At 38.5% G+C, this 23,160-nt stretch overlaps 1 pseudogene; it reads left to right on the top strand.

Moving 5' to 3' along the window:
* The window catches only part of LOC107687576 (NACHT, LRR and PYD domains-containing protein 12-like), a 43,260-nt pseudogene extending 21,969 nt beyond the window's left edge, over positions 1–21,291 (top strand).
* Positions 21,292–23,160: the final 1,869 nt, after the last annotated feature.

Genomic DNA, 23,160 nt, shown 5'->3' with positions numbered 1-23,160 from the left:
TTTTTAATGACTGCATTCATAGAATACATATTTTATGGGAGCCAGGCTTTGGCTCAATAATCACTGCATTCCTGACATGGGCCAGACCTACAGTCACCCCTCACAAAACATTAAATATAATTAAAAGAAATATTGACTAGAAAGCAAAATAATGAAATAGAAATTAGGACATAATAATTATGATTATCAATAAATGAGGATGAGAAAAGATTAGAATAGAAAAAATAAATAAAAATCAACAGTTAATAAACTTTAAAAATAAGCCACACAATTTGACACATTCATGGCTCTACGACAAATGGTACAGGGTGAGTTACTGTATGTTTTAAAGTTTGTACAGAATCTATAATAACTAGATATGTAAATTTTTGAAAGAAAATGTAAAATGGTGCTTGCCATTGTAAAACTCTGCACTAGCCCACCCCTGTGTCTCTATGTTGGTCTGATCCAGATATATGGCCCATTCTATTTACTATATGGTTGCTACTATGCACTAAATTGTTGCTAAGGTGTGGCTAGACAGTTTCCATTGTGATAATTAACGACTCCTAGCCATTCTGAGTTAAAAGAGCCCACCCCCACGTCTCTATGTTTTTCTGGTTCAGAGACATAGTCAGTTCAATTTATTATATGGTTGCTAGGGTGGTCTAAATGGTTGTTAAGCTGTGGCTAGATTGCTGCCACAGGTGACATTTAAAGAGTGTTTTGCAGTCTGATTTCAAAGAGCCCACATCTATGTTTTTCACAATGTTTTGATTCAGAGATATCCATCACTTTTTTTTTTTGTGGAAGTCAATGGGGTGGTTGCTTGGGTGCTGTAATTGGTTGCTAGGGCTAAGTGAAATGAGGCCACCCTCAAGTCTCAACAACATTTAGATGTGGAGACATGTCACAGATGTATTTCCTATATTAAGTCTATGGGATTTTTCGACCGATTTTTCACCCGCTGTGTGAACATCGTACATCTGAAAAGTCAATAGCTCACCTTTCCCCAATAAGCCACACAAGATTCATTCTTGGGTCTATGACAGTGGATTTCAATCTTGGTCCTGGGCACCCACTGCTGTGCACATTTTGTATGTCCCCCTTATCTGACAACACTCAGCTGAATTCATGGAGCTCTCACATAAAGAGCTGATGATCTGAATCAGGTGTGTTAAATAAGGGAGACATACAAAATGTGCAGAGCAGTGGGTCCTCAGGACCAGACTGAAAATCACTGGTCTATGACAAATGCAGGTTACAAGACAAAATTTATATGGAAGAAGAAGAAAAAATACAATAGCAAACAGTCATTATTCAGTTGAAATCAGTTTAGTGTTGATTCAAGCCCAAAACACACTGCACGATTTTAGCAATCCTAAAAGATCACTTCATGTCACACTGTGCGACATGGTTCTAATAAACTTGGCTACGACATGTGTGTAGACTGTACGATGACTCGTACGATATGACACACGTTACTTTAAATGAATACAATGTCATCAGCATGCGCTAGTAGTAAACAAAAAGAGCATGATAAATCACACTTTAGCTGTTGTATTTTTTTTATGTGTGCTGAAAAAAAAGTGGAAGCAGCGAAAGAGTAAGGGCTAAGAGCTTGAGGTACGCAGCATTATGTTTTAGTGCCATGTCACATTTTTATTGGTTGGTCAGTGAATGTGGATCACGCTGTATCGTAGGCTATCTTGGTTGCAAGACTGAGACAACGGCCGTCTTTAAACTTCTCTCACTGTACGACGCAGGAGCCACGATCACAGAAATCGCCACGATTATTTCACGATGCCAATCTTTCGTCTGGGACAGCCGAAAATCGTGCAGTGTGTTTAGGGCTTCAGTTTGGTTCAATAAGTCCATCAATGTTTAATTAATCTCTAAAGCAGTTCTAAAGAAACATCATCCAGCTCAGTTCAGTTCAGTTCTCATGCAGTCAAATCAATAATATTGCCCAACTAAGCAAGCCAAAAAACAGTGGCAAGGAACCCAAACTCCTTGGGGGGAAACCAAGCTCAGTCATGATGGCTTAATTCCAGACTGCATCACAAATCAGTTTTGGACTGATAGCTTTCAGAATATTTCATCCAGTTTCTTCTGCTTGAAGATTGGGTACATCATGCCAGATTGTGCAGAGGGCTTGTATGGTGCTTGTGGTCTTTGCTGAGGATCTGTGCTGATGGCTTTTGTGGCGATGGGGTCTTTATAGGGGATCGGTTTTTATGGCTCGTCTAGTTGTCGTGGTCTCCTCATATATTCATGACTGTTGTGGTCGTCACTAGGTGCTGATCCACAATCTGGTCTGGATACTGACCGGATGCAGGTGACTACAGTAACTTTGACATATAAATGAAATATATTGGGTGTTATGGGAAGTATTTCTGGTTCTGGTTGACCCAATTTATGCAGCCAAAGAATAATTTAATTGGTTTGGTGTGCAATGTGTATGCCAGGTAAAAGAGATGGGTCTTTACTCTAAATTTAAAGTGACAGTGTCTGCTTCCCAAACAGTTCAAGCACCACTAATAAACATGTTAGATAATAATAGTGATGCCTTACTTTCAGTGTTGGGGAGTAGCTAGCTACAAGTAGCGACGCTACTAACGTAACTACATTTTCCAGTAGCATGACGGTAGCTCCAGTGTAGCTTTTCCAGTAGCTAACTACTTTTTCCAGCAAGTAGCAGTGTAGCGCGACCAAACGCTAAATTCTGTTTTGCGTTCTGACGAGTCACAAGCCTGTGATGCACTGAAGCAGCGTAGCGTCTTCGTATAACTAGAACACAAACTACATTTGTTCATTACCACCATCTGTTGTGATATCACACATCTCGCAGCTTTACAGTCTGTCCACCAAGAGATTGTCTGATGATTTTGCAAAGGATGTACAGGAGAGGATATTTCATATGAATCAACTGTAATTATGCAAAACAAAGATTAAAATGCGGTCTACGTCAAAGACTTAAAGGGTTAGTTCACCCAAAAATGAAAATTAGCCCATAAATTACTCACCCTCAAGTCATCCTAGGTGTATATGACTTTCTTCTTTCAGACGAATCCAGTCGGAGTTATATAAAAAATTGTCTTTGATCTTTCAAGCTGTTTAATGCCACTCAGTGGGTGTTGCATGCATCAGTCCAAAAGAAGTTAAATAAAAAGTGCCCATCCATTAAAAAAAGTGTCTCACATGGCTCCTGGGGGTGAACAACGGCCTCCTGTAGCGAATCGATAATATCCATATTCAAAACGTAATAATCACTTTAATGTAGCTTGCGCCAACAGTCCTACATGGAAGCAGCTCCGGGCGGATGTATGAGTTCAGCGTTGCGCATGCAGAGTCTCATGAAACCCAACGTTTGTTAACAGGAGCAAAGAAAGCAACGTTTCCTTACTGTAGGACTGTTGGCGCAAGCTACATTAAAGTGATTATTACGTTTTACTAATAACATTTGGGTAATATTATTACTCGTTACAATCTCTGTACAACAGAGATGATACAATGTTACAACAACATATTTTAACTCAAAATTAAGTGGTGAATTTACCAACACCGCAAAACAGCACCAGATAATAAATTACGCTGGTAAAATACTTTGTCTATTTCCTGTTGCTGTAATTCGATGGTTGAGATGACTGAGACGAATTCTACATTTGTGAGATGGGCATACTGCTGGGTCGGAGAGGAGAAAAAATCCGGCGGACGAACGCAGACAAGCAACGGAAATTAAGTTTAATTAAAAATAACAATCTGTTTTTATTAAATCATAGTCTACATATAAAAGGAATTAATACGCGAAATATATTTGAATTAAATAATTAACAGATTAACAAAACGAAAGAAAGAAAAAAGACTGAGTAAAATATGCTGCTGAGTTTGGTTCATTTTTGTGGTGCGGCGCTCTGCCAAAGTTCACGGAAAGGAAACCGAGATGACAAGCGCATCCTAAAATAAAGGTAAACACATTGCAGTTTCGAAGGATCTGTATGACCAAAAAGTACGGAGTATTTTATGTTTCCGCTGTTCGATCGCGCTGGCGCCTCACGCACACACATACAGCATTGCAAACGTTGCAGTCGTTCATTATCAGAATAAAATACAGTCAACCAAATATAGATACACTGGTCAATTAAAATTGGCCGTATAATACGTGTTGTTCAGCCTGAGCTCGGGCCAAGCACATATTTGGTCATGTGAATTTGACTTTTGATATTCTCTCTCCTAGATTTTCTTTTTCTGCTTCAATTTTCTGAAGCATATTGTTTGTGACACATTTTCAGTTATAAAAAAACAAAGGTAAGCTATCTGATTTTAAATACAAAAATCATCTTTGTGTCTCACGAGTATGTGTAGAATAGAATAATTTGATAGCTTTGAAGCTTTTAAACCTCTTTCTGTTCTGTTCTTTTTTCTGTTTTTCTGTGTGTTTAAATTGCTGGTAGACATTGGCCTGTCCTGTTTTGGTGCAGCCATATGTGGTTGGTTTTGAGGGTGTGATTTTTTTTTTTTTTTTTTTTTTTTTGCGGAAAGCTTGTCAAGTACAAAAGCATGGTTTACATACTAAATAATAGTTTAGCATTCAAATACATTGCGAATATAGAAACATTTGGATTCGTGCCAAATGATAGAGGTAGGCTGCGTGAGAACAAAGTTGAAGCTCTGGAGTAAACTCTCTTTCAATCTCCTTCGCCAATGATGGAAAACTGTTCTCTCTGTTTTGGGGCACATAATTTGGAATGTGATAATGTGCAAGGACAGTTTGGTGTGTATTGCTGCTAATTTGGTTCTTAAAATACCCTCAGGCCTCATCATTGTGATCGCCATATTGTCCTCCCTGCCGATTTAGTATTCTTCATTGTTGGAGAGGATGATGGTGAAAGGTAGAGTTTCCGACTGTGTGCCATTAACAAACGCCAAATTAAAAACTATCCAGATGTGGTGAACAACACATTCCAGGCCCAGTTTTATGGTGGGGTGCTTCTAGGACTACAACAGTGGACAAAGGTTTGCTACAATTTGATTGGATCTTGGTGGACTAACACAAACAAACTGCCCAGCACCATCAATTAAATGCTCGGACAGTAACTGATCACCAAGGTTCTGAGCCTGTGACCTGTTACAGGGAAGGCAGCAACAGACACAACTAAGTTTTGAGACTTTGGCCCATGAAGGTGAGCCATTAACAGACACAACCAAGATTTGAGTCTCCTGCCTGAGTGGTAGGAAGCAATAATAGATATAACAACGATTCTACTCAGCTGTTGATTACTCTTGTTTATCTTTTGTTAATACAATTTTTTTTATTTAAAATTTTTAAAATTGCACTTGTGTCTTCCTTGTGTAAATAATACAGTAAGAGGCTTACTGTTATCTACAAGTTATCCCACCAAGATCCCTACCAATCTTTTTGCATTAATTCTAAATGACTGAACAGAACCCTGTAGGGAGTGTTCTCATACTGCCAAGGTAAAAATCCTTGACTAAAGCCCCAAACTTAGAGATGGGAGAAGTGGTTATCTGATGTACTCATAAACACACCTAAACTGACACGTGATTCAAAAAACACAACGTCATCGTTACATTATTTTGCCTCCATGGGTGGATGAAAATAAAAGCAGTAAAAAGAGGCCTAATATGCAGGGCTCAAATAATGTGATCTAGGCTCATGAAAGTGTCACATGAATTTAGTTATTTTTAATATAATTTGATGCCTAATTTATTTATTTATTTGAGATTGCACTGTTGCAGAGTTTATTAATTCACAAATAATAACAAAGGTGAATTAAGTTGTACAAGTTGTCCAAATCAATTTTGAGAAATAATGGCTAAAATTGAGGCTGAATATTTTTAAGGCTCTCTACGCTGTGTATATTTTACTACATTAAATCAAATTAATATTAGAAAAAATGCTACGCAGGTAATATTGAGTAAAAAGCTAAAAAAACAAAAAAAAACTGCAATCACACATACTCCGTTAGATGCTCTGGGTTGTCTGAACGTGGTAGGATCAAATTTTATAAATACTCAATTTTATATCTATAAATGAGTAGATGATGAATTATATCGTGAGGTGTCTCTGTAAAGTAAAATACACCATATATACAGCTGGCTAATGAGAGGTTCAAACAACAAATACCTGTAATCTAAGTTTTTATAAAAGTGTTTATTGAACTTCTTTTAAAGATGGCTGTAGGAGCTAAATCTAATACTTTAAGCTACCGAGTTGTTTGATCCCGGAGTAATTAGGTTGACGCACTTTCTTGCTTTGATGTATGTTGTTTACTTCCTCCATTTGATACGAGAAGACCATTCTTCTGTTTGCATCACCATACACAATTTATTGGCTCCACATACCACCAGCGTGCATAATGTCCAATTTTGTATCCAATACATACACTACCAGAAAGTCTTACAAACGTCCATCATCTTTCCCGCAGTTGCGGTCAAAAACCTTTTGCCCTTCCGGGTCAAACACCTACCTACAACAGTAGGAAGGCAACCCATATACACTGAAATCTCTGGAAGGTTCACAGCGCCACTCAATGGTCAAAATGAGAATAACACATCATCTTTTTACACACATTTTGGCTCCTACACATCGACCCCTAATTGTTAATGTTGAACAAACATAACAATTCAAATACAATGAAAAAGAAGGAGCCAAAACATTACCATACACCCAGTCAGAAAACACATTATTTACACTTAATGTAATAGACAAAGTTTTGTTATTGGTCTTTCAATGATGCTGGTTTTGGTCTGCAACCTCACAGAACGCACCAGACCATACTTATCTGGAAAAACCTCTATGACCTTGCCAAGAGCCCAGGAACCACGAGGAGCCGACGAGTCCATAATTACTACAATGTCTCCAGCAACCAAACTCCTTTTCTTCTGATTCCACTTTTGCCTCTCTTGAAGCAAAGGCAGGTATTCCCGTAGCCTTCTTTTCCAGAACAGATCTGAAATATATTGCACCTGTCTCCATTGTCTTCTTGCATACTGGTCATGAGGTTCAAACACACCAGGTGGTAAAGCTGGTTTCCCTTTCAAGAGAAGAAGATGATTAGGCGTGAGAGGCTCCAGATCATTAGGATCGTCCGATAGCTTGGTAATTGGTCGATCATTCAAAATGATTCCACTTCACAGAAAACTGTGTGAAGTCTATCATCATCTAACCTTTGTTGATGTAGAACAGAGCTGAGAACCTTTTTTACAGAGCGTATCATTCTTTCCAATATACCACCATGGTGTGAACCTGCTTGTGGATTAAAGCTCCAACGAATTCCAACCTGTGACAACACTCCTTGAATTTTATCATGATTCAATGTAGCAAGAGCCTCCTTCAGTTCTCTTTGTGCTCCAAGAAAGTTAGTACCACTATCCGATCTTAGATGTATCACTTGTCCTCTTCTGTTAATGAAATGTCGTAATGCATTAATACATGCATCCGTTTCCAGTGAACTTGCTACCTCAAGATGAATTGCCCTGCTTGCCATACAGGTGAATACTACTCCATATCTTTTACAGGTTACTCTTCCATTCTTTATTTCCACTGGTCCGAAGTAATCTACTCCAGTGTTGGTAAATGGTGGTAGATCGGGAAGGATCCTCTCCTTTGGAAGATCTGCCATTTTTTGTTCAGCTGCTCTTCTATTATGGCATCTACAAAGGCCACACCCAGAAATGATCTTCCTGACAGCTGAGTGGAAGTTAGTAATCCAAAATTTCCTCCTAACTGTGGATAACGTATGGCTTCGTCCACCATGACTCAGACTTTCATGCACGTGCTTCAGAATAAGCATAGAAATATGCTGATCTTTGCCGAGTATAAGCGGATGCTTGACCTCTTCAGGCATGGCTGTTTTACTCAGTCTTCCTCCAACTCTTAACAGTCCATCATCCAAAAATGGATCCAACCGATAAATAGGACTTTGCCGATTCACTGTCACTTTCCCAGATGAAAGAGCAGAAATTTCCTTACCGAAATTCTTTTGCTGGCAATAGCGAACGATGGCTTCCTCTGCTCCCAATAGATCATCCAGTGTCAAAACAAGACTCTTAGGCATTGCTGTGACTCTTGATTCCTCAGACTGTACACCACTGTCCTGATTGTTCTTTGGATGACTAGCATTTGTAGCTTTCTGTTTCTTTCTCAAGCGAATTCTTTCCAACAAGATAATTTTCAACTTGAGAAACCAGGCCACCGCTACTTTGAGCCTCCTCCACTCAGAAAAGTAAGCAACTAGTTGGTCAGTAGGATTAGACACTTCATTCACAATAATGACGTTTACTGTGGTTTCTCGTTTGACCTCTGTGTCATCAGAGTCTATCGAGACATTTAGTGTGTCCATAGGCCAATACTCCTCATGCAACCACAAGAAGGCTGGACCTTCAAGCCACCTGCTGTTCTTCAGAAAGTCTCTAACCTTCATTCCTCTTGAAGCGTCATCAGCTGGATTGTCCTTAGAACTGACATATCTCCATTGTGAGGGTTCAGCTGTTTCTCTAATGGTTCCAATCCTGTTAGCTACGAATGTATGGAAATGCTTATCTTCGTTGTTGAGGTACTTCAGTACTGCTTTACTGTCAGTCCAGAAGACTGAATCTTCTAACTGGATATTCAGTTCTTCTTTCAGCATTGCGTCCACCTTGGTAACAAGCACAGCTGCTTTCAACTCCAAATGGGGAATGGTTACAGCCTTCAATGGTGTCACTCTGGCTTTACCAAGTAGAAAGGCAATGTGAATACGTTTCTCATGATTTAACATTCTGATATATGTTACTGTGCCGTATCCATTTGTACTGGCATCAGCAAAATGGTGTAGTTGAGTGTGCCTAAGTTCTCCAAAATCACCAGGCTTAATACACCTGTCCACAGTGAATGCAGCTAGCGACCCCAGATCCTCCAACCATCTCTTCCACCCGCTTAAGATGTCCTGTGGTATGGCGTCATCCCATCCACAACCTCTCCTGCAGAGTTCTTGTTGCATCATCTTAGCAGACAACATGACAGGCGCCAGGAACACCAGAGGATCATACACGGAGCTGGTGATCGAAAGCATGCCACGTCTGGTAAGAGATTGCGGTTTTACCTCTAACTTGAATTTGAAAGAGTCTGTTTCCATACACCATTGTAGGCCCAATGCTCTTTCAAGTGGAATTTTATCTCTTCCTAAATCTAACTCCTTCAGGTCTTTGGCCCTTTGATCCACTGAAATAGTTTGCAACACTGCATGACTACTACTGATCCATTTTTCCAAAATAAATCCCCCTTTCTGACACAAACCAATGAGAGCCTTCATCGTCTTTATAGCTTCTTTTTCTGTAGCTGATCTCTTCAAACAATCCACATAAAAATTTTGCTTGACAGATTGAATCACATGAGCTGGAAATTCAAACTGATTGTCATCTGCAGTTTTCCTTAGTGCATAACTTGCACAGCTCAGAGAGGAAACTGCACCAAATAAATGTACAGTCATTCTATATTCCACAAGTTTCTCAGAGATGTTTCCATCTGGCCACCAAAGAAAGTGAAGAAAATTTCTGTCTTCTTCAGCCACCTTCACTTGACGTAACATAGCCTGAATATCACCCATAAAAGCTACGGGTTCCTGTCTGAAGCGAGTGAGAACTCCAAGCAAAGAGCTGGTAAGGTTAGGACCCTGCAGAAGTTTGTTGTTCAATGATGTTCCTTGAAATGTGGCTCCACAGTCGAACACTACACAAATAGATCCCTTTCTTGGATGGTGGACACCAGGATGAGGGATGTACCATACTTTTCCAGTTTCACAGTGCAGCTGTTCTTGAGGTATTTGTTCTGCATAGCCCTTGCTGATGACATCATTCGTGTATCCTACATATTCATGATGAAAATCATGGTTGTTGAGGAACTTTTTCTTCAAGCTAAGAACCCGTTGCTTTGCCACAGCAAAGTTGTTAGGTAGATGGACTTCTTTGGTCTTAAAGGGCAACTTCAAACAATATTTCCCATATTGAAGTACAGCTGACTGCTCCATGATTTCCATGAACCTGATGTCCTCCCTTGACATTTCTTTCTTCACAGTGCTTTCATTGAAGTCAGGATTGTACTGATTGATTAACATTTCCTCCAATCTGCACTCAGCAATCTGGTTCACTGTAGCAGTAGGAATCTCCATTCCTAATGCACCACTGTTTCCATTCAGTGGACCATTAACAACCCATCCCAACACTGTCCTAACAGCGTATGGGCCAGTCCCACAGCTGTTGACTATCTCCCAAGGTTCCAATATCCTGGGAGCATTGCTATCAATCAACAAGTCAACATTTGCCTTTATGTTTGGGATGTGCACCTTTGATAGGTATGGAAACTTAGCCAAATATTCAGATGTTATCAAGTTGTTAGTAATAACTGGCATTTTCTGCTGTGTGAGCACCGCAGGAAGCTGATAGAAGTTATTGCCATCCAGACTGGATACTTCCAAGCAAGTCAAGGAGTAAGCTGGAACTATGGCTTGCTGCCCCATTGTACTAAGCAGGAATGTGACCTGTTTACCTGAAATATTCAGCTTCTGCATAAGCTGTTCTGAGCAGAATGTAGCTGAACTACCCGGATCCAAGAATGCATATGCTTTTATGACTTTGTTTCCTTTGATGGATTTAACTTGTACTGGGAGAATGGACAATGCACATTGGTCCTTACCGACCCCTGTATGCCCACATGTTTTGGAAAAAACTAACTTGTTATCAGATGACGACTGGTTCACTGCTGCTGATTGTCTTTTGATGTGAAGCACTGTAGGGTGAGCTTGATGACAAACTTTGCATTTCAGGCGCCCTTTACAGTCCTTGCTCATGTGCCCAGTAGACAAGCATGCAAAGCAAACTCCCTTTTCCCTAAGAAAGCCTATCTTTTCCTTATGCTTCTTTGAATTGAACTGATCACACTTCTCCAATGAGTAATTATTAGAACAGCATAGGCAATCATTCTTGTCAGCCTCCCCTAAGTCTGATTTTGAACTCCCAACTCCTGAAAGTGAGTCTATGTTGGCTACTGTAGTAGCAAAAGTATTTCCCTTCATTCTTTCCTTGGGCTGTGACTTAAATCTGATCAATGTCTTTGTTCCAGTGACACCAAACGTTGACTCCTGAATATCACCAAACAAGGGGTCAGAAAGAATTCGGACATGACGTTCTATGAATGTGACCAGATCAATAAAACAAGCTCGACGGTTACATTACACAAGATACTTCTCTTTTCAATATCAATAAGACTTTATTGGATAAATCTAAGACATATAAACTAGTCTAACACATAAACACATAAACACATGCACTCACACATTCACACAAGTTGCAGGAAGATAGAAAGTAAGTTGACCATTAATCTTGCTTACTTGCCCCAAAATTGACAATCTCCTTCCTGAGTTGTTATGATCAGTGTGTTCTTTTGTGTTAATGTTGAAAGCTGTTCAAAGCTGCTAGTTGGTGGACTTGCTTCAGACTCGTGGCGCCAGGATCTGATTTATGAACATCCTGTTGCCTTGGGCCTGTCTGTGGAATTCGGCTCTTTGGGTTGTTCAACACCAATCTGATCAAATCTTAAAATGTCTGATTCGCTCTGATACCCTACAAACAAAATTTTTGCCTTAAACCACATTTCATGTTCTTCCCTTTCATCAGGTGGCAATACACCCAATAAAGACTCATGCATGCTTTTTGCATTATCACATACCTCAGTGAGCTCTTCAAGTGCACTTTGTTCTTGTAATTTGTCACCCTTTTGAATAGAACCTTGCAAGGATTTTCTTATATTATTTGCCTTATTCAGTTTGGCTTTTCTGCCAGCTTGCAACTTATCCAACTTATCAGCTAATGCTTTAAATGAAAGCTTAACCACACATTTTTCAGTTTGTACTTCCACATTGCTAACCACACTATTTGATTTACTGACAGCTGACACACCAGACCCCACAGTTTTATCCGATGTTGCGTCGCGTGTCTCCATAAGGATTAGTCTATTTTTAATAGTTCGTTGCAACAAACAGTCAATACCAAAGTTTATTATCCACCCGCTTCGGTAATCAGACCATTTAATTAATTTTAATTATGTGTGCACACAACTGAATGGCCATAAAACAGTGTAGCGCTACACATACCTCAGTGCGTTGGGCGCCATTAGATGATCCGATGTTGCTGTGTTCTTCAGCCGGCTTTAGAAGCTTATAGATCCAGCATCGCAACGTCCTTTACACTGATGGCGAAGCACTCCTCGGCACAGGCAAAATCCAGCAACTCCCATTAACACCGCATCCTCCTTCATCTTTGATGTATCCAAACGTGCCGAAGTTCCAAACAAAGTTCCACATGCAAGGTTTTTGACTTGAATTGTAGGAGCTAAATCTAATACTTTAAGCTACTGAGTTGTTTGATCCCGGAGTAATTGGGTTGATGCACTTTCTTGCTTTGATGTATGTTGTTTACTTCCTCCATTAGAAACGAGAAGACCATTCTTCTGTTTGCATCATCATACACGATTTATTGGCTCCACATACCACCAGCGTGCATAATGTCCAATTTAGTATCCAATACATACACTACCAGAAAGTCTTACACATGTCCATCATCTTTCCCGCTGTTGCGGTCAAAAACCTTTTGCCCTTCCGGGTCAAACACCTACCTACAACAGTAGGAAGGCAACCTATATACATTGAAATCTCTGGAAGGTTCACAGTGCCACTCAATGGTCAAAATGAGAATAACACATCACCTTTTTACACACATTTTGGCTCCTACAATGGCATACTGGCATGGCTCAAGGATCTTGTTGTTCATGCAGTTAGATGAGAGCACATCTTTAGAAAGCGTCATATATCAAATGACCATGAAGGCATTATAGACATAACAGTGTGACTTTCTGTAAAGCTGCTTTGTAAAAATGCGTTTTCACAATTTGTGAAAAGACATGAAGCGAAATTATGTTTGATTGACTTTATGTAGTTGGTGCTGGTTTAACACTGTCATCCTCTGTTATAGACTTGCTGGATGTTGTCTCTCTGATCACCACTGTGAAAGTTTGTCTTCTGCTCTACAATCATCAAACTCCCGTCTGAGAGAACTGGACCTGAGTAACAATGACCTACAGGATTCAGGAGTCAAGCTACTCTCTGCTGGATTAAGGAATTCACACTGTCAACTGAACATACTGAGGCCTGTCTTTCTCTTTCACTATGTTCTGATGTGGATGTGTGGATGTATTTCCTAAATATTCACTGTTAAAAACTTTTGGCATCTGTGGTTGCCAGAATAATTTTGTACAAAATACATAAAAACTGTAAACACATTTACAGAACAAACTGTACATTTTACAGTATAAAACTGTAATTTACAAAAAAAATTGAATGCAAACCAGTAAATTCAACAATGCACACTGCTACTAAAATCTGTTTTGTACCTTTTACATTTACTGACAACCTCTATAATAATGCAGGTGGTAAAAGAGAAAGCCACGTGAAGAATCAGAGTTCATCACAAGTAGCTCTTCCACTAGCTGAAATATATGCTAATATACAGAAGGTGCACAGAGTCATTCACGCAAACACGAAACACCATCATGGTAACACGGAACACTTAAATAATGCAATAGACATTCATTAAACAGCAGAAAATGTAACATAAATCCCTAATTTACATAACTGATAACAAAAACGAATAAGAAACAGTGTGGCGCGTCACACAGGGAATTCTGGGAATGAAAATGTACTGTAAATTATACATTGTTCTTTTTTACTTCTAAAAACTGTACAATTAACATTTTACTGTAAAATTGCATGAAATGTCAATGTTAAATCTTTTACAGTTTTTTTCTTTATATAGTACAGGAAGTTACTGTTAAAGGGATAGGTCTAGTTTACCCAAAAATGAAAATTCTGTCATTAATTACTCACCCCCATGTTGTTCCAAACCCATAAGACCTAAATACCCAAGAGACATCTAGTGATCAGATTCTGAAAATGTATAGTCACAGATGTATTTATTCAGAGAAAGTTTTTAAACTCCTAAGAGACATCTAGTGGTTAGATTTTGAAAATGTAGTCACAGGTGTATCTATTTAACTAGTTCTCATTCTCTATTGTCTTAACACCCTGACGAAGGCCTGTTTGGGCTGATACGCGTTGGTGTTTTTTAACATGTAGTCCTGTCGCACAATAAAGGCTTTTTATATTTTGCCTGCTATGTAAGTGCCTGGACGTGGATTATTTTTGCTTCTTGCAATGGGATCCACTTTTTGTTTTTGCCATAAGACCTTTGTTCATCTTTGGAACACAAATTAAGATATTTTTGATGAAATCCGAGAGCTCTCTGACCCTCCATAGACAGCAACACAACTGAAATGTTCTTAGGCCCAGAATCGGTAAAATTGTGCATGTGACATCAGTGGTTCGAACGTAATTTTACAATGCCACGAGAATACTTTTTGTGTGCAAAGAAAACAAAAATAACAACTTTATTCAACAATTCTTCGCGTCCTCATCCCGTCTGCTGCGGCGTACCGACATTTTGGAGAGTATCACGTCGCATGCGCCTGCTCTCCTTTTGCATGTAAACAAAGTATGCGCGTGCTGCTGCTTACACAAAAAAGTATTCTCGTAGCTTCGTAAAATTACGGTTGAACCACTGATGTCTCATGGACTATTTTACCGATGTCCTTGTTACGTTTGCTAAGTTAAGCTGCCTGCAACATTATCCTGCATGACCGGTCTGGATGGACACTGGTGCAGTCAGCCCTGGGTTCCTCCAGGTGCATGACAATGCCGGCCTTGTGCCTAGAGTGTGTAGGGAGTTTCTGGGTGACAAAAGCATGATGCCATTGATTAGGTCGGTCGGTCGGTCGGCCGGTCGGTCGGCCGGTCGGTCGGTCGGTCGGTCGGTCGGTCGGTCGTTCGGTCGGTCGGTCGGTCAGTCAGTCAGTGCTTGTTTTAGATTTGAACTCATGTCATTCACATTGTTGACTAACGCTCTACTACTCTACTCTACTCTACTACTGAATTCACTTTGTGTGAATTGAGAGTAAGCCTTGTGTCACAATAAATATAGTCATGGCTCCATGACTAATTTTAGGCCTACATCAAATCCCAAAGGGAATACAAACAATAAATTTTATGTAAACCTGCAATAATTTAAAGTTTAGTTTAAGTTTATTAAATAAAGTTTCCAATCTTTATGTAAACCTTAATAATGTTTAATTTATGGAATAGGTATTTCGATGACTACCTAATGAATGATTCTTCAAATTAATAAATATTTATATAAATATACAGAAATATTGTACTATTTGGTGGCTTATTGATAGTGTGTGTAAATTTTGTTAATGCCTGTCAATTTGAGTCTTGTCATTTACTGGGTGTTTTGGCATGTTTTAATTACTGAACCCTTTTTGTTTTGTTCAGATTGGCAGGTTGTAGATTGACTGGTCAGTGTTGTGAAAGTTTGTCTTCAGTTCTACAATCATCAGACTCCCATCTGAGAGAGCTAGACCTGAGTAACAATGACCTGCAGGATTCAGGAGTGACGCTGATTGCTGCTGGACTGAAGAGTTCACAATCACAACTGAACACACTGAGGTCTGACTTGTTTACTTGTTCAATGTATGAATGTATGAATACGTGTTTTAATTAGCATAATTAGCATCTGATAACTAATAATGCAATTAGCTTATTAAATCTTTCCCCACCAGCGTTTATAAAAAAAAAAGTTGCCAGCCAGCACCAGTGTTTTTGATCATTTTCACTAAATTTTCCATGGCCCCAAGCATATTTTGTTGTATGAATATCTGATTATGCAATACATCAAAATAGAGAACAGAAAGAATTAAAAAAAATAATTAGGTTTTATTCTAGCTTAAAATGTTATGACTATTCTTAAAAAATTGATAAAATAAAAATAAAGATGACTTGACTTAATGCAACCAGCTGCAGATATTGTTTAGTTAAGGATCAGACTACACAAGACTAATGTTTAATTCCTTCACAATGTAAAGCAGTTGTAAATTGAGGCTGTTATTAAAGCATTATGCAGGGTCAGATTTCGTGGGAAATGTCAGTTTTTACATCAGTTGACTTTGAGTGGTACAACACATAAGAAGAGACGAAGACAAAAAGAAGCATCTTTTTTTTCAATAATAAAAAAAATTCTGGTGAAACTAAAGACTTCAGTTTCAACTGTAATAGTTCTTACTGCTTGTATTCATATCTGATGAGCAACATTATTGAAACAGTGATTGTTAAAAAGGCAACCATCTTTTGATTATTTTAAAGTGATTTAAGGGCAAAAACCCATTATAATAATATAATTAATCTAACTAGTCTCCAAGTTACAATTTAAAAGAAATACTTTGCTCAAGAGTGAAACTTGTAACATCCACATTTTATTTTGTACCAAAAGTGTATGATTTCTCTTCAGTGGAACACAAAATCAAACTCAGTCACTATTTATTATCATTTCATCTTTTTTCTATATAATGAATGGTGACTGAGACTGATTACTCTGTCATTTTGTGTTCCATAAAAGAAAACCTACAGGTATGGAGCAACATTAGCAGTTTTAGCATTTTTGCCATGCTTTCTGGCCAGTTTGTTCAAAAACTAATTTTTTTTTAGCCTACTGTTTACCAGTTAGTTGAGCCATAAGACCCAACAACATTACCATAAACAATCAAATAATTTAATCTTTGACAAAAAGTAGTCTTTGATAACGTCTAAATGTAACTTTATTTTCCCCATTAGATTTAATCTGCCTCTGTTTATTGGATTTTAAATACCTTTGCTCTGTTTTCAACTGTCATGCTGCATTAATTGACAAATAGCATAGAATGCTTCTTAACATGCATAGTTCTTTTTAACATGTTTATTACATTATATAAAAAGAAATGGTATAATTTAAAGGTGGGTTTTTTTTGTTTACACTTTTTTGTTTACTATGTGCATGTTTGTGTTGGTAACTGAAATTTTAATGACCATTAATTAAATTTATTTAAAAATTGCCAGTAAAGCTTGCTATTTGCATAGGCAGTGTTTAAAAAGAATTATGTAGCAAATTATTTATCATTGTGCAAAACAATTCAGATTGACATTCCAAGCCAACACTGCTGGTAGTAATAGTAGTAGTAGTAGTAATATGGTACAGTAGTGTAGTCAGCCATCCAACTACTCTTACAACAGATGTTGGTTCTGTAAGTTTGTTGTGCCTTCAAATGATGCTCCCAGAAAACCTGCAATAAAAATCCTTGACCATTCAGTGCTGTAATGTGTCTCTGTGAGGAGTTCCTTCTTTATTGTGGTGAAGTTACCAATTTAAATAACTTTTATATCAGAGTTTACCTGCTACGTAATGGTCCACAAACAGGATGATGAGTTACAAACATATGATGAAAGAAAGTATCAAATTCTTTAAAATGTAAAACATTGCATCTGTAAATTGACACTTAACATTAAATATGCAAAAACTATGAATAAAATATTTTTTTTATTACCTTTACCTCAGTGTACAGTGGCAGTTGGCTGCTATGATCCAAATGACATACATGCACATCAACCAGGTTTCAACATCGAACAAATGTTATTTTGACCAAATGGGTTGGTTTTTTTTTTTTTTTTTTGACCTAACAACATTTTGATTACCTGACCAAATAGTGACAGTTAAATTGACATTGAAACTTGTTGACAACTGATACTGTCCCTTACAACCAAAAATAGATGTTGAATCAATGTCTGTTTGCTGTCTGGGAAGTGATTATTGTAAATGTCAGTCAGAATGTGTCAGGGGTAGTCAACCTAGCTCCCGGAGAGCTACTTTCCTCCATACTTCAGTTCCAACCCTGCTCTACCAACAAACCTGCCTGTTATTTTTAAGTAATTCAGAACACTTAAGTTTCAGGTGTGTTTGATTAGTATTGGAGCTAAACTCTGCAGGATGGTAGCCCTCCAGGAGCAGAGTTGGCTATCCCTTGTCTAAATTTAATGAACAATAAAATGTCTTATTTCTCCCACTGTTCCGATCTCACTCAAGACTGCTGCTGTTACCCCTATTCTAAAAAAAACAAATCTGGATCCTGTAAATTTATCTAACTACCGTCCAATTTCTAACCTGCCATTAGTATAAAAAATTATGGAAAAGGCCGTTGCCTCTCAGCTGCAGTCATTTCTAGCCTACAACAATCTCTTTGATATTTTTAAGTCTGGTTTTCGCTAACAGCACAGTATGGAAACTGCTCTGGTAAAGGTCGTCAATGATCTCTTACTTCCTGGTGATTCGGGCAGTTTATCAATTCTTTTATTACTTGACCCCAGCTCAGATTTCAATGATGTTTGTCATAAGATATTACTCTCTCGCCTTGCAAAGTTTGGCATCTCAGGTTCTGCATTATCCTGGTTCTTCTCATATCTCACAGATAGGCAATACTACATCTCACTGCACAATTCCAAATCTTCCAAGTCTCGCTCAAACAGGGTGTTCCCCAGGGTTCAGTTCTCGGACCATTATTATTCATCCTCTACATTCAGCCTCTTGGCCAAATAATTCGTCGCCATGGTTTTAACTACCACTGTTATGCTGATGACATCCAGATATACACTGTTTGTCAGCCAGATTCTACCCTTTCGATGGCCTCCTTATCTTCATGAGTCAGTGAGTTAAAAGACTGGATACACTCTAATTTTCTTAGTTTGAACTTGAGTAAAACAGAAATTTCTATCTCGAATAAAAAATAAAACTAATGTTTCTAGCTTTGACCTTGACGCTATTTCTATATTTCCATCGGCTACTGTTAGAAATTTATGTATCATTCTAGACCCATCACTGACCTTGGATGTCAGCAGACTCTCCAAAGCTGCTTTTTTTCAGCTACGTCGAATTGCACAACTTTGTCCTTTCCTCAGTAGAAAAGATACGGAATCATTAGTGTATGCGTTTATTACCGCTCGCCTTGACTATTGTAATGCTCCTTTTTTCTGGCTTACCAACTCACTCCATCTTTCGTCTGCAGTACATTCAAAATTCTGCTGCCAGACTATTAACTTCCACAAAAAAATCTGCTCACATCACCCCATTCTATTTAATCTTCACTGGTTGCCTGTATCAATTCGTGTGCAATACAAAATTCTGCTCGCCTTTAAGGCACTCAAAGGTCTTGCTCCCTCCTATCTTTCCGACCTATTCTCTTCTTATATTCCTTCTCGCTCACTCCGGTCTTCTAGTTCAGAACTTCTTTGTGTGCCTAGGTTCTGCCTATCTTCAATGGGTGGCAGGTCCTTTTTTGTCACGGCACCCAAACTTTGGAATTCGCTTCCCCTGGCACTTAGAACAGTCACCTCTTTCAGTGAATTTAAATCAAAGCTTAAAACATAGTTGTTTAATCAACACTATCACTAAATAGCATTGTGTATTTGTCCCATTTGTTTTCTTTTTCTATGTCTTTATTACATAATCTGTATTTTGTTACTGAATTGGGCAAATGTCCAATGTCCACTTAATGTGTTTCTTTGTAATGAGTCTTTGTTGTAATGGTATACCTTGTAAAGCGTCCTTGAGCCTGGGAAAGGCACTTTATAAATTAAACATATTATTATTATTATTATTAAATGGATGTTGTGACCGGAGTTATAAATACTTTCTATTTTAATGTTCTGTTTTAGATTGGTCATCTGTAATCTCACGGATCTGAGCTGTGAAAATTTGTCTTCAGCTCTGCAGTCATCAAACTCCTGTCTGAGAGAGCTGGACGTGAGTAACAATGACCTGCAGGATTCAGGAGTAAAGCTACTCTCTGCTGGACTGAAGAGTACAGTGTCAACTGAACATACTAAGGTATTTAAAAACACAAACAAAAACTGACTGATCGAACAAAACATGTTGTTATCATTCGTTCTCTGGACTTGGGTGTTTGCAATGTCTCAGCAGACCCCGTTGCTGTATTTTCTTCAATCTTTCACTTAAAATATCTGTTTAGGCTTTTTAATGATTTTTAATTATTTGATACTTCTGATACTTCCTTACTGGTCAATGATACTGATACTAGTATTATACCAGTACCAGTATCCTAGATCAACAGATATGTGCAGATTTTTCCCAGAGCATCATTCATAGACAGTATGCAGTGAGTAAGGTGAAAATTGCACAGTGAACCCTAACATTTTAATAGAAAGGTGCAGTCAATAGTTCACAGAGGCATAGTAGAGAATGAGCAAAAGCAAACACATATGGGTTGAGGAAAAACACACAGTCAGCAACTAAGTGAACTGCACAGGTTGCTGTATGATGTCCAAAAAATGTGTTGCTGTGTGTTTGTAGATTGTCTGGCTGTAAGGTGACTGAGGAAGGCTGCCGTTATGTGTCTTCAGCTCTGAGTTCAAACCCCTCACACCTGAGAGAGCTGGATCTGAGCTACAATCACCCAGGAGAATCAGGAGTCAAGCTGCTCTGTGATACATTGAACAATCCAAACTGTGCACTGGACAATCTTAAATACGTTGAGCAGGAAGCACTGCTGTATACAGTACGTGTGTGTGTGTGTGTGTGTGTGTGTGTGTGTACTAATTGAACCAGATGTCCAGACATTGTGACACTGTGTATGATTTACAGTGTGGATCATGGAGGGGAGCTCAGGATTACAGCAGGACTACAGAAATGTATGGCACAAACACACACATATACCATTAGTGATAGTTGCTGTGTTGTAAATGTTCTGTCTTCTTCTGTTCAGATGCCTGCACTCTAACACTAGATCCAAACACAGCAAACAGTCATCTAATTCTTTCTGATGAGAACAAAAAGGTGACATATGTGGAAAAAAGTCAGTCATACCCTGATCACGCAGAGAGATTTGATGGATGGCCTCAGGTTCTCTGTAGAGAGAGTCTGTCTGGATGCTGTTAATGGGAGGCTGAATGGAGCGGATATGCTATAACATCAGTTGCATATAAAGGAATCTGCAGAAAAGGATGGAATGAATTCTCTGAGTTTGGATACAGTAGGAACAACAGGAATTCGTGGAGTCTGATCTGCTCTGACACATTCATTGCCTGTCATGATAATAAGGAAACTGTCATACGCGTACCTTCATGCTCTTCTAAGAGAGTAGGAGTGTATGTAGACTGGTCATCCGGCACTCTGTCCTTCTACAGTGTCTCTAACACACTCACACATTTACACACATTCACTTCCACATTCACTGAGCCCCTTTATGCTGGATTTGGGGTTTATTGTTCAAACTCCTCAGTGGCTCTATGTGAGATTGAAAAGTCTCAGACACACACACACACACACACACACACACACACACGCACACACCTGATTGAAGTAAACTGAAGTAAATATTATGAAGGCCTGTTTATCTTCACACAAAAGCTGATTTATCTTTCAAATAATATATTATAATGTAAGTTATGTATTATATAATGTATGTAACATTATGACATTGATGTCATATTTATGTGTTATAATGGTACTGTCCCACTCCTCATTTGTCATTTAGTTGAGTTGAAAATGAACAAAGGTGTTTATCCTTAGCGATGATATCATTCAATTGTTCAATTTATCATTAGTTTATCTCTAGCAATAACTTCAAATAGAAATGTTCAAATAATTTTGAATAAAAATATTTTTATCAGCTGTAAGAATTAACTGATGTAGCAGTATTAAAATTACAATCAACTAATCCGTTTGTCCAGTGAAAATTTTGTGTAATCGTGTAGCAAATCTTAAAAACTGAATGTTCTTACTGTATACAGTACTAATCATAGCATTGTATAGCATGTAGCAATTTCAGATTATTTAACCCTCTGGGATCGAAGACCTCACCGGTGTGGTCTGTCCCGTTTTTTCTTGATGACTGCGAAAATAACTAAAAATACTCTGTCATTTTTGATCGTACAGATAAGAATAATGTATCTTTTGAAACTGCAAAGGGTCTACTTTTATTTGTGTATAGTCATAATAACAACAAAATAATGTGCTTTTGTAAAATAAAGAAAACAAACAGGATGCGCTCTCTGCCATCTTAGTCTCTGTAAGCTTTGTTTACTGACACGTAACAACCTGAATCTCAGCGAATACTTGCCTCACAGATATGATACATATATGTATGGAAAGCTTGAAATATATACTTTTAAATGAAGTAAGTTGCATTAAAAACAAATATTATCTGATAAAGTAATCTGTATGAAACCAATGCAAGATAGAGTTTTTCCCGTCTGAGCTTATTATTTGTAATGTGATCACAGCCATGAGCGGCTCCGCTTTTGATATGACAATCATCCACGTGAGATGAGCAGACATGTAAACGCCCACATCACCTCCGTAAACAAACACGAAGATTCAAGTTCATCTCGAGTACTGTTCGTTTTTGGAAGAAGTCACGCTGAGGAAAGAGACAGAATTTACCTCAGAAGAAGAACGCGATGCAACGTGCGGCTTGATATCAAAACCCCCTTAGACCCCAGAGGGTTAAAATAGTGGTTCTCAACTCAGGACTTGGGGAGTATGTCAGATAAGAGAGGCATAGAAAATGTACACCAGATCCAAATATGTTTTCTCTGCCAAGGAATGCATTACTTATGTTGGCTCTCTTTTCTGAGCTTTTGGATTCTTTCCTTAATAGCCTTAGTTCTGTCTTCCTGGACAACTGGGCTAAACTTCCAGTGCACAAGTGTACAAGCCTTTTTTCTTATTCGGTGTACCTTTTCGAAAGCTACACTTTTTCTAACTTTCACTATTTGATTCATTTGAATTTTGAGACTTTCGTTCCGCCCTTTTAGTCTTGCGGAATCCACACACACAGCTCGCGATCCACGTGCAGCTGAGCTAAAGAAAATCAGCGACCACTAGATGGCACTACAATCCACACACACACAGCTCGCGATCCACGCGCAGCTGAGCCTGAGAAAATCAGCGACCACTAGATGACACTAGCCCCAGTCACATGTGCGCATTCCATTGAGTATGGTTTCATGAATGTTACATTGTGTTTTCTTTGTTTCTTTTTTGTTTGACTATTCTGCTCTACCATAGAAATGTAATAAAGATGTTTTATTGAACTTGGTCTAACTTAACTGTGTCTTAAGACACAGAATGTGTCTTTTTTTTGTTTTTTGAATGTGAAGGACCCCACCCATCCCTCCCACAGTCTCTTCC

Source organism: Sinocyclocheilus anshuiensis, unplaced genomic scaffold, assembly GCF_001515605.1.
Source record: "Sinocyclocheilus anshuiensis isolate Anshui unplaced genomic scaffold, SAMN03320099.WGS_v1.1 scaffold233, whole genome shotgun sequence".
NCBI classification, from domain to species: domain Eukaryota; kingdom Metazoa; phylum Chordata; class Actinopteri; order Cypriniformes; family Cyprinidae; genus Sinocyclocheilus; species Sinocyclocheilus anshuiensis.
The sequence above is the reverse complement of the archived record's forward strand: the minus strand, read 5'-3'. Positions and strand labels throughout refer to the sequence as shown.